Source organism: Sus scrofa, chromosome X (assembly GCF_054392235.1).
Source record: "Sus scrofa isolate SSC_HxYL_T2T_F1_AM1 chromosome X, Sscrofa_HxYL_maternal_Yorkshire_Landrace_v2.0, whole genome shotgun sequence".
Classification (NCBI taxonomy): domain Eukaryota; kingdom Metazoa; phylum Chordata; class Mammalia; order Artiodactyla; family Suidae; genus Sus; species Sus scrofa.
The window spans coordinates 14,130,781-14,143,874 of NC_139401.1; the positions used below are offsets into that span (position 1 = coordinate 14,130,781).

Below are 13,094 nucleotides of genomic sequence, written 5' to 3' on the forward strand. Positions count from 1 at the left end.
GTGACCGTTTTGCAATGTACACAAATGTTGAATCACTACGTTGTGCACTTGAAATGAACATAATATTGTAAGTCAGTTATACCTCCATCCAAAACAAGGGATGGGCACATGCACACTGAGGTCTACGGAATGACTGGCCAACAGGGACCTGCTGAAGAGCCCAGAAAACTTCAGTGGTAATCTACATGGGAAAAGAATTTGACGGAGAATGGACGTGTGTCTACATATAAATGAATCACTTTGTCGTAGAGCAGGAATTATCACAACACTGTACAGCGACTACACTTCAGTAAAACTTTAAAAAATGAACAAAACCGAAAATGCAATAAGAGGTACATATACGTATATATGTATGTGTATACACACACACACACACACACACATATATGTGACTGGGTCACTTTGCTGTACAGCAAAAATTGGCCCAACATTGTAAATCAACTATACCTTAATAAAATTTTTTCTTAAAACCCACAATCTTAAAAACTCAAGTCAAATACAGGGATGACCATTGATAAGCAGAGGGTAAGGGGCTCCCGGACCGGGCCGAGTGTGCTCCTTGTTTGGTTTGAACCCTCGTTTATTTATTTATTTATTTTTGGCTGCACCTGCGGCATGCTGAAGCTCCTGGGCCAGGGACGGAACCCGAGCCATAGCAGTGACAACTGCTGGATCTTTAACCCACCGAGCCACCAGGGGACTCCTTGAATACCCATCTTAGGAGCAAACATAAACATAAGTTGGAGGCCACCCTTTCCTAAAAAAATCTCCCCCAAGATTTGAAGGTTTGTTGCTCAATACTTTAGATAAAAAAAAAAAAATCAAAAACATAAAACAAAATAAAATAAAATAAAGGATAAGCCCCGGGATCAAAATCAGCTGACAACCTGATCTTTGCATGCACTGCTTTTAGATAATCCCCGGAGCTTGCTACACTCAATATGTCTGGCCCTGTTCAACCAGGAAAGCCTTTGAAAACCAGTTGAGCCTGTTTCAATATTTTCTTTTCATTTCACATCTCATTTTTCACTTTAACCATGGTCCCAGGAGACAACGCTCACAATCAATGATCTCCTTAAGTTCCGGCCCCAGCCAGCTTTACTGTCGCCTGGCGAGGGGACTGAGAGGAATGGCAGCCTGAAATTTCAGACTGGCAACAAGAGATTCCGAGGTGATGTCACTACAGAGCAAAGGAAAACGTGCTGCGGGGTCCCCACAGGATGCTTGGCAAACGTTTCTGCAAAGACGGCTCAGATGCATCCAGCCAGGAAGATGGCAATCGCTGTGACGCTGACAGGCTTGTTCTTTCTCTCTGAGCAGTTCCAGCCAGAGTGAATACCACCACAAAATTCGATGCAGCACAAACGGCAACAACTGTGACTAGCGACGTTATTGGTTTTGATTTGAAAAGCATCATCATTCAATCAAAAGCAAAATCATTCAATTACAGAACTGGCAGAATGGAATAATTTGGGAGAATAGTATTTGAAAATGTTGGTGGAAGTGGGAAGGCAGGATGTCAAAGACCTCCTAAATGCAAGGGCAACGCCAGCTCTGTATCAGGGCGTGGGAATCACAGCCCTTGGACCAAATATTCACAAATCCTCCAGCTGATACTCTGATCTCCTTTTCACCCTGAAAATACTATAAATCGACTACCCATCACTTTTGCCTTAGTCATGACTGGACTGTTTTCTTTTCATTAGACTGACAATGAGTATGACAATTCTGGAAGTTGCCAGTGTACCACTTGCTTGCTTTCTTTTTTTTTTTTTCTCTCTCTCTTTAGGGCCGCACCCTCAGCATATGGAAGTTCCCTGGCTAGGTGTCGAATCAGAGCTGCAGCTGCCGACCTACACCACAGCCACTGGATCCGAGCCACATCTGTGACCCACACGGCAGCTTTCAGCAATGCCGGAACCTTAACCCATTATGCAAGGCCAGGGACTGAACCCACATCCTCACAGATGCTATGTCGGGCTCTTAACCTGCTGAGCCACAATGGGAACTCTCCAGTACACGACTTTCTTAGCAGACTCAAAACCTCCTTGGTGCTTATGATCAATGATCTGAATCAGGAAACAAACAAACAAACAAACAAACAAACATGGTAGAAAATGTGCTAAGAACCAGAAAGCAAAGAGTATACATTTACAGCGTTTCTAAGGTCTGCACCCATTTTTGGCTAGAAAAACTATGTAGAATGAAGAAGATGGGAGATGTCTCCTGGGGCTGAAAATTACTCTTTGAGCTTCGTGATTTTAAGGCATTCTGGTTGAAGGCACAAATACTTCTGAAAGCCATAACAAGAATAACAAATACTGACACACCTGGACATATTAGATTGAGCCATACAGAATTGCTGATATTGGCTACAATGGTAGTTGCGCGTGGTTGAACAAAGTAACCCAGAGGCTAATGGGACACAGAGAATCCTCCTAAACCAGGGGACTCCTACCTGCTTACAAGCACAACAGAGTCCCAACAAGGGAGATGAGGGGAAGGGCAAGAAAATTGGGGAAAAGCTTCACAGAACACAGTTGGCCACTGAGCGCGGTTAGAAACCTGCCAGGTTGGGAAGCACAAGAGTGAGGGAAGAAAGGGCAGGGAAGAGAAAAATTATTCCAGGAAAAACTGAGAAAGAGACAAAAGGGAAAAGAGTACTGCCAAAGTGCTGGGGATGTGATTCTCATGACACAGGGGTCAGAGCACAGGGTGTGTGTGGTCGGGGTGGGGGAATGCAGGGAGATGGCTGAATCAGTAGGTTGGGAAGCAGCAAGGCTGAACACCTTGCAAACCCTGGAGGCACTGGGCGGAGATGGAAGGCGTGAGAGCAGATCTGATCTAGGCTTTCCCTGAAGGCCATTCTGGTGGTGATGTTTTAAAGACGGCGTGGAGGCAGAGCAAAACCAGAGGCTGGAAAACCAAGTAGGACGTCTCTTCAAAGGGCACAAGCACGGGGAAGGAGGGGCATGAGGAACCAGGGAGGACCCGGACGGCATCTGGTTGGATGGACACCTAGGCATGGAGTGGAAAAGGAGAAGGTGTGAAGGGCAGTCTGGAGCTTCCGGCTTCAGTGAGTGGAGAGATGCTCATGTTCCATTTTTGAACCCAAGTGGGGAAACCAAAGAGAAGGAAGAGCTTTGGTGCAGGGATGAGCGTGTATGGGTTCAGGTGTCCTTGGACATCCCGTGGGAGCTGCCCAGGACGCATTCAGGAATACGGCTCCAAAGGAGAGTGGTTGACCCTTTGGTGGAGAGGTTGCCTTGGAAAAACAAGAAGTCTGGCTCTGCTCAAATTCCACCTTCCCAGGGGACCCTCCCTGACTCTGCCGCCTAAAAGACAGCCATGACAGACTCAGTCCCTTAACCTGGGTTGGCTGTTTTTTATGGCTTTGACCGTGATCCAACAGTGATCGCGCTATTCACTCACTTACTGTCTTTCTTCTCCTAGGATATAAGCCCCTTAAGGGCCGAAATTTATGTGTGCTTTGACCTCTGTTGTATTACCAGCTTCTAGAACAGTCCCTGGCACATAGTAGGTCCTCAACAAATACACTTAAGTGAACAGTAAACAAATGACCAGGGAGAGGGAAAAACTACAAATACACTGAGATTTGAATTTAAGTGGGATGATGGAATTAGACAAAGGTTCCATGAGAGGCATCAAGTTAACAGTGTCAAAGTGCGCAGAATAATGTAGAAGGAGCAAAAAAGATGAGGACTGGCAAGGAGTCCACCAAATAGCCATCAGAACTTCCATAAGCAGAGCTGTGGTTGAATGGCTGAGTTCTCACAGAGCTCAGAGAAAACATTTTACTTACTAGATTACTGGTTTATTATAAAAAGGTTATTAAAGGCTACAAGCCAACAGCCAGAGGAAGAGATACACAGGGCAAGGCAAGGAGGAAAGGGCACAGAGCTTCTATGCTCTCTCCAGGCACCACTTTCTCCATATCCTCACGTGTTCGCCAACCCAGCAGCTCTGCAAACCCAGCCCTTTTACGGAGGCTTCATTACATAGGCATGATTGATGAAATGATTGGCCATTGGTAACTGAACTACAGCCCCTCTCCCCTCCCTGGAGGTCAGGGCTGGGGAACAAGGGAGGAAGAGGAGTTGAATTGGATCACAGAATCATACAAGGACCAAGAGTTCCAATTCTCTAATCACAAGGCTGGTTCTACTGACAACAAGCCCTGTCCTGAGGTCCCCCAAAGCCACCTTGTTAATAAAACAAAAGACACATTTATCACTCTTCATCACAGTAACAGTAAACAAATTTCCAATGGTTTTAGGAGCTGTGTACCAGAAATAGGACAAAGACCAAATAGATATTTATTATACATTACAGTATCATAGTCTTCAAGTACCAAAAATTTGCTTTGTGTTTCTTATATGATCCTGTGATCCGAATAACTGGCAGGAGTGTTGAACACAAGACGAAAGTGAGAGGACTCTCAGGGCCACTATGGACATCATCCTGGTCAGCTGACTGGTTGGCTGGTTCATTCATTCAACCAAGAGTCACTAAGCTTCTACCGCATACCAAAAACTGAGTCACCGTTCTGTCACATGACTATGATTATTCATTCAACGAGGAATTCGTTAACTTGTCGAATGATCTATCTACATATCCTTATCACATAGCCATCAATGAAGTTGGCCTAATGTGTACTTCTTTCAACTTTCAGAATTGTATTTTAGGTTTCTTCTGGCCTCAGAATGGCTCCTTAATGGGAGTCATTAATCACTAAGAAGGGATGTTTCCGTATTCCTTTAAAACCACACTTGACCTTTGAACAGCATGGGGGTTGGGGGAAGTTGAAAACTGTATATAATTTTACCGTTGGCAATCTGTATACGCAGTTCCAATCTTGAGATTCAACCAACCTTGGATCGTGTAATATGTATTTAGTGCAAAAATCCACGTATAAGTGGACCCATGCAATTCACATCTACGTTGTTCAAGGGTCGATAGAATTCCTCTGAAATTGTCACATTCCATGGAACACTTTTTTTCCCCCCCAAGACCAGCCTCCCACTCAGCACCCAAGGACAGAACCTCTTCATGGTCACACAGCTCCAGGGACAGAGCTGCCTTCATTTCCTTTCTATTCACCTCAGGTTCCATTCTTGGCGTTGACTGTTTTCTTTCTGGATCACCTCCTTCCTCCTGGTGATAGATGCCCCCTCTCTTCCAGGGAGCTGACGCACCCTCCCGACTCCTCAAGCCCCTTCACCTCCCTCCGGAGGAAGGAGCTAAGACAGCTTTTGGGAAAGACATCATGGCCACTGCCTCCAACAAAGATGGGTAACTCAGAGCCCGCGGGTTTTCTGGAGACCTGGTCCTTCTGCACTATTTCCGGGACCTAGAAGGCATTCACACACCCCAGCACAATTCTTCCTCTTTGCCCGTCAAAGGAAATCAATACCCAGAGCAATAGCCCTAGAACCAAAGATAACCTCAGGCTACGTTCGAGTGCAAAAACCCTTCACCTGCTTCGATGGATGAATTTTTGAGAAATTGTTAAGTGACCCCTATTTTCCTATTACTTCTTGTGACAAAACCAAAGACATGTTCTAGTGGCAAATTTATGAGCCACTGGAGAGACCAGACTTACAAATACAGCAAGAATTCTTTTTTTTTTTTTTTTTTTTGTCTTTTGTCTTTTGTTGTTGTTGCTATTTCTTGGGCCGCTCCCGCGGCATATGGAGGTTCCCAGGCTAGGGGTCGAATCGGAGCTGTAGCCACCGGTCTACGCCAGAGCCACAGCAACGCGGGATCCGAGCCACGTCTGCAACCCACACCACAGCTCACGGCAACGCCGGATCGTTAACCCACTGAGCAAGGGCAGGGACCGAACCCGCAAGCTCATGGTTCCTAGTCGGATTCGTTAACCACTGCGCCACGACAGGAACTCCCAAATACAGCAAGAATTCTTAAATCTCACATTTCAAGCAGAAAAGATATCCTCTGTGTAAAGTACTGATAATATTCAAGATATTCTTACTTCGGTGATGTGTTCAAAAGGCTGCATAAATTTAAAAGACATAGAAACTATAGTGTGGAGCCTGAAGTTTAGAATGTGATTGTCTACAGTTGGGTCTTTTCCACAATTAGGTCTTCCCAAAGCTTTATCAATTGGCAAGCCATTCTCTCCCATTACCGGAACAAAATCTCTAGTTTTGGGAGTTCCCATTGTGGCTCAGCAGCAACGAACCTGACTAGGGACCATGGGGATGCGGGTTCGATCCCTGGTCTCACTTAGTGGGTTAAGGATCTGGCGCTGCCCTGACCTGTGGCATAGGTTGCAGATGCGGCTCGGATCTGGTGTTGCTGTGGCTGTGGTGTAGGCCAGCGGCCGCAGCTCCGATTTGACCCCTAGCCTGGGAACTGCCATCTGCTGCCCCTGCTGCCCTAAAACAAAAGAAATTTCTAATTTTACATCCACTGTGGGGTTTTAATGCCTTTTGATTCTTTACTCTTATCATTTGCTTTCCGGATGTGTTTCCTCAGTACCACCTCTATATTTGTTACACTTTCCTTTACAGGAAATGACACTGCACACAGCTAAGAGCTCAAGTGACAAGTCAAACTGGATGGTGTACTATATGAAAACTCTCAGAAATGCTAGAGCTTCATAAGTAGAAGGCATCATCACAAGACCTTCTCCTTAACGGTGGAGGTGGTTCCTAGGCAGACCAAGGTCATCAATAACAGTGGGCACGTGGGACTGCCGATTAGCCAGTCGCTTCCCCACCTAATCAGCTGTTTACTTAATGACAGGCCGTGTCCTCGTTAGGGGCTGCCAAGACAGTGACTCTTGAGTCTGGCAAAAGCAAACTGACAGGTGATGAGCCTCTCTTTCTGGCAAAAACGCCACTCGACCTCATTTTCCAAAAGGAGAGTGAGAGAATATATTTGGCAGGAGCAGGCCAAGGCTTCCCATGATAGAAATAGGTGTGGCAGGAGAGGGTTCAGTGTACCGGGCTGATGAATGGGCGCCTGGCACGGGCCATGTTGCGGCAGGATGTGGCGTGTGCCTTTTTCTTGCTGGTGTAGCCCATACCTGTCTGCCCCAGAGTCGAGATCAGCATGGCTGCTTCTTTCTCTGAGATCAGGGTTGCTCAGCCTCAGCACCAGTGACATATGGGGCTGGATGACTTCTGGGTAACCCTGAGGCCGTCCTGCATATTGGAGGATGTTGAGCAGCATCTCTGGTCTCTACTCACTAGGTGCCAGTGATTCCACCCTCGTTGTGACAACCAAAAAAACATCTCCAGACATTGACAAATGTCCCCTGCAGGGCCAACGTCACCCCCAGATGAGAACCACTGCCTTAAACCTATCTTTTCTTCGCTCAGTTTCCCCTGACTTTTATGATGATACCCTATCAGCCCACGGTGCCCAAGCCTGACCACGCTCACTGGGGAAGCTTTGAAAACACAGATGCCTGGGAGATCCTGCTGCGGTACAGTGGGTTAAGAACCTGACTGTGGCTTAGGTTGCTGAGGAGTTGCGGGTTTCATCCCTGGCCTGGTGCAGTGGGTTAAGGATCCAGAGTTGCTACAGCTGTGGCATAGGGTGCAACTGCAGTTCGGATTTGATCCCTGACTTGGGAACTTCCATATGCCAGGGGTGTCGTTGTTTAAGAAAAAAGATAATACTGATGCTTGGGCACCACCCCGGAGTTAAAAGGGCAGTGGGGAGATCCCGCTGTGTAGCACAGGGAACTCTATCTAGTCACTTGTGATGGAACATGGAGGAGGATAACGTGAGAAAAACAATGTGTGTGTGTGTGTGTGACTGGGTCACTTTGCTGTACAGCAGAAATTGACAACACTTTAAACCAACTATAATAAAAAAAAATAAAAATCTTTAAAAAAAAAAGGGGGGGGCATTGGGAAGGATCTATTTGTTCCTGGATTTAGTTCACATCACAGCCCTGGGAGGGAGGAGATGTCGTCAGGCCATTTTATGGGTGACATAATGGAAGGTATGGTGGTTTGGGTTTCTGTAAGACAAGCAGCTGGCCAAGTACAGACTGCTGGGGGTCCTGAGTGGGGCTGAGCCTTCAGGTGATCGGAGACCAGAGAGAGCTGGAGGCAGATAAACAATACCCTCACGGTGGGTCTCGTCACGCTGGGGAGAAGTGGACCCGACAGGCTGGAACCACAGGGAAAGCCAACACACAAGCCAGGGCCAGAGAATGGGTTCTTAACCTGGTTTTACTGTTTAACAAGGCAAGCTTCTACTCCTCCCTCTGTACGCCAGGCGTACATCAGGAGACGAGACAGCTGATCTGACAATGTGCTTCCTGATTAATTATCACATCTCGTGGGGAGCTCAGGCTCCTCATTAGGAGTGGCACACCATCAACGAGCTCACCCTGGGAGGGCTCCCAATTAACGTGTCCACCAGGCATGGCCCAGTCAATGTGAACCAGGACGGGTCTTCCAAACCCTTCTGGGAGCTGCTGAGCTGTAGCTGCTGGGATCCTGCCCGTATCTGCGGAGCACTTCCTACTCTGTCCGCTGGAGACTGCGTGGGCTGGGGTGTTCTCTTACCCAGAGGAAGCTGGTGGCTCACCCTGAAAGCAAGGTGACACGGGGGCAGCCAGTGGGGGTTTTCTCCACATCGTCTGCCCAAATCCCAACTCATGCTGCCTTCCCAGCTGTTCTTCTTTTCCTGGAAGGCACAGCCCCAAGCCCAGCTCCTACAGAAGCCCTCCTTGGTTAAATCCACCCGTTTTCCTTTTCCTCCCATCCTTCCCTTGAACCACCCCCGTGTCTCTAGTTATAGACGCAACCTCTCCGAATGACGGCTATTTCCACCGGAAAGACACTTCCCCTGTTGATACCTGCCTCCCACACAGGTAGGAAGCCAGGCATTTTCAAATTCAAGGCTAAATCACAAGACTTCTGGGCTCTGAAAATTCTCTAGGGAAGTTGGGGACTTATGGGATGAGCCCATTAAGGTAGGGATAAAGAGGATGCAAGCCCTTTAAACTTGACAACTCATGAAGGAGACCTTATTCTTGCCCAGGTGCTACTTTGGCTGGCTGGCTCTTCACCCTCCATGCGCAGGAGCCTCTGTCACCTTTCCCTGAAATGGGAGTCCACGTGTGGCTGAATGGATTTCTACCTGTTGGGCTGCTGGGTAAAGGTGCTTGGTCAGGCAGGCACACTGACTCCTACCTCCCCCTTGGGGAACCAAACCCCTCCAGGCCTGCTCCTGACAGTGCTGACTTCATGCAGTTCCGGGCAATGGAAAGCAGAAACCCCTGGGGCCTGGTGATAGTTTCCTAATCTTTGCAGGCGCTTCTCTGCAATTACCACCAAGTTATCACAAAGAGACCGAAGTGCCAGCTACCAGAAATACTTGGCCAGTTCCCTCCACGAGCTGTTGCCATTTGCTCTGGGCTTAAGAGCTGGCTGGATGCGGAGCCCAGGGAGCAGGCTCAGTGCCCTGTCCAGGGGGCCCACCACGCCCACCTGAGATGTGACAGTGGCTTCAGAGGGGCAGAGAGAAACTGGCACTTAAGAACTGGGGGACTCCTTGGTACCAATGTTGTTGCGGGAATTGTAATCCGTGCTCTTTCTTTTCTTTCTTTCTTTCTTTTTTTTTTTTTTTTTTTGGTCTTTTAAGTGCTGCACCCACGGCACATGGAAGTTCCTGGGATAGGGGTTGAATGAGAGCTGTAGCTGCTGGCCTACACCACAGCCACAGCAATGCAGGATCTGAGTCGTGTCTGCGACCTACATCACAGCTCACGGCAACACAGGATCCTTAACCCACTGAGTGAGGCCAGGGATTGAACCTGCATCCTCATGGATACTAGTTAGACTTTTTTCCCCCTGTGCCACAACAAAATTCCCAAGGCAAGTGCTTTCATTTTGGCCTTCACGATGGTATCGAGAGGCGCGCATAACCACTCTCCCCACGGGGACAAAGGAAGCAAGACCAAAGGGGGAGACAAAGAGACTTGGCCCAAGCCCCAGGGCTTGTCAGAGGCTGAGCTGAGACTTGCCTCAGGCCGTTGGATGCCAGAGCTTGGAACTCAAGACTCAGGCAGCCATGACTTAGGTGACCAGGTGCGTCAACTCAGAGAATCCAGGTCACCCCCAAAGACTCGCTCAGGACGGCCAAAAACACAGGGCTGCATGCTTCCCCTGCTGAGAAGGCTCTCATGTCTGGAACCTTGCCCACTGTCCCTGCCAGGCCAGCTCCACCAGTTACCAACTGTATGATGCCACGTGACCTTTCTGAGCCTCGGCTTTGCCACCTATGAAAAGGAGTCATAGAGAACTTCCTTCATCGGGCTATCGGTAGGTGGAATCCTTCACACAGAGCCTCAGGACAGCGTGTCCTACGTGGTACTCATGAAGGGCTAGTGTTTCTGTCATGTAAGGTTTCTGTGCTCCCACCCCCGTCGCACAGGTCCAAGGGGGAGGTAGAGAGAGCAAAGAATAGCTGGTGATCCTACATCCTTCCAGATCTTTCCATGTCCCTGAGGGGTTCACGTCTGTGGCCCTGTCTGACCTGACTGGACTTCTAAAGGTACTTGCCCCCACCCCGCCGCCTCCCCCAGACCTCCCAGCGGAGGCACGCCTCAGACGCGATGCCTGTGAGCAAGCTGCAAGCCAACCAACGGATGTGAGAACGACAAGGCCATGGGATTTAAACAGATGCATCTCCAAGGGCACTCTTTAGCAAATTGTCAAAATTGGTTTCTGGAAACTGGAGGATGTTGCTCACACCTGGGTACTCAAGACCAAAGGAGATCTGCCTCTGATGCTTATTTAAAAAAAAAAAATCACAAAAAGCTTGGTGCACAGGAGGGCCTCGAGCTTGCTTTCATATGCTGATGTCAATGTCTTGAAAATCTTAATAACTTGATCTTTGAACTTCTGTTCTGCCCATGAAATCCAATGGGACAATGGAACATGCAAGTGAGCAGGGGCACTCTGTGCTCCTGGCCCCCAATTTGCATAAAGCATTCCCAATGTCCCGGGCAAAAAATGCACAGAATGCCAGTGGGTCCCAGAGGCATGGAAGATTGAAGGTCAGTACAAGGTGAGGATGTTCTGGCTAATCAATGAGTAGGTACTGGCCTTGTCACCTGCCAGTCATGATGGCTTGGGCAACTCACGCCTGAGCCTCTGCTTCCTCATGTACAAGAAGGCTGGACCAGATGCTCTGTGAAGCCTGTCCTTGCTCTAAGAGCCACAGAGCCTTAAGTGACCAGTTTGGCAGTGTGGTTATAAGAAGAAATAAGAGACATCAGGTAAGGAGCCCTGCAACCCCACCTCCATCACTGTTCCCAGTGCCCGAGTCAGCCTCTCACTATGCAGGTCAAGTCACTTTTCACTTGCTCTAAATGACATCTCAATACCCTGGGGTGGATTCTACTGGGCTCCCGGCATTCTTCGGAGTGAGATGCCAGCATCTCTTTCTCTGCAAGCACATGATGCAATTCAGTCCTTCTCGGCTTTGCTTTTCCTGACTTGTGTCCTCGAACTTCTCAAAGCCCAGTTACACCCAACTTCTCTGCATATTGTTAACAGCATGAAGAAAATGGAAGCCAGTGAAACCCCTACAAAAATATTTTATAATAAAATACAGAGACCCTGTTGGAGAGCCCGTCATGGCTCAGTGGTTAGTGAACTTGACTAGCATCCATGAGGACGCGGGTTCGATCCCTGGCCTCGCTCAGTGGGTTAAGGATCTGGCCTTGCTGTGAGCTGTGGTGTAGGTCGCAGATGTGGCTCGGATCCCGCGTTGCTGTGGCTCTGGCGTGGGCTGGCAGCTGCAGTTCCGATTGGACCCCTAGCCTGGGAATCTCCATATGCCACAGATGTGGCCCTAAAGACAAAAAGACCAAAAAATCAAAAATAAAATATAAAGTAAAATACAGACCCTGTTACCCACTTGGAAATTTATTTCCGAAACAAAATGGATAAAACTTACTGCTTCCCGATAGCAACATACAAACCCTGAACATCACGTTCTAATGTTTTGGTTTTTTTTTGCCCAACAGAAATCTGGTAGAAAGACAGTTTTAACTGAAGATCGGTTAAGACCTCTTCACGGATCGGGGATTAAAATTTTTAGCACAACCGAAGCACACAGTTGCTTACTTTTTACAATAAAAAATAGATTATTGACTGGCTAGGATAGGAAGACTATGGTATCTGTCAGCCCTCCAACCGTCAGTGTGGACTGAGGTGATCTGGGTGAGCATGTGGCTGTCACCTTCTGCTCCTACCATCAACGTGACCTTCCTGAAACTACCTAGTCACATGAGGGGTCATGAACATCCCAAACAAGCAGTCTCATACCAAACAATTCTGATAAACACACCAAAATCTGAAAACCACTGACTTACCAAAGAGTATGTAGCTTAACAGAAGATTTGCGATTTACCAACACATAGCGTGACCAAGTATGTGAAATTTGCTTTCTGAGGTTAGTGTGCCTGTTCCTGCTAGTTCAGACAAACACCCAGGATTCAGAGATGCACAATTCAAAAGCCCTCAGCTCAAAGTCCACCAAAAAAAAAAAAAAAAATCAGTGCCTTGGTGGATCAGTTGCTGGGTGGTCCAGGGTTGGTATAAAATATGAACTGCCCAAAAGTGGGAGCTATTTCACTTAGCCTCGGCTGCTGAGAAGCTCCACTAAAAAAGACCAAATCCCGCATACTTTGAAATATATTCACATTTATCCAAATGGACTATTTGATTAAATTGCCTCTTCTCTTTATTTTTCTGGGAGGGAAGTGAGAAGGAGAAAGATGAAGTCATTTAAGGCCCTTTGCTCCACTAAAATTATCAGTGGGCTTTGAAAGTTGGAAACCACTGGGACAACTTGAGATAACCATCCCTCCCTGCCAGGTCAGGCATAAAATATCCCAGTGTGTAGAGAAGGCAGAGTAAATCTTAGCAATCTCACTGAAATCTATAAGTAACAAATTATGTCATAAAACCACACATGACAACTTCTTATTGGGTAATGTCAAGATTCAGAGCACTGCGGAAGAAAAAGCAAATCAGAGGAACCACCTCTGTGCGTATGGCCTCCGACCTCAGGAA

General features: G+C 47.6%; 1 protein-coding gene and 1 long non-coding RNA gene across 3 annotated transcripts in view; one reads left to right on the forward strand and one right to left on the reverse strand.

The window, feature by feature from the left end:
* Nucleotides 1-13,094, reverse strand: part of GPM6B (glycoprotein M6B) — a 152,877-nt gene that overhangs the window by 46,090 nt on the left and 93,693 nt on the right. The window lies entirely within an intron of this gene.
* LOC146394479 (uncharacterized) lies at nt 1,758-7,893 on the forward strand. Its single transcript, XR_014835719.1, has 2 exons — nt 1,758-5,732; nt 6,973-7,893. It is a non-coding gene; the product is annotated as an uncharacterized LOC146394479 (long non-coding RNA).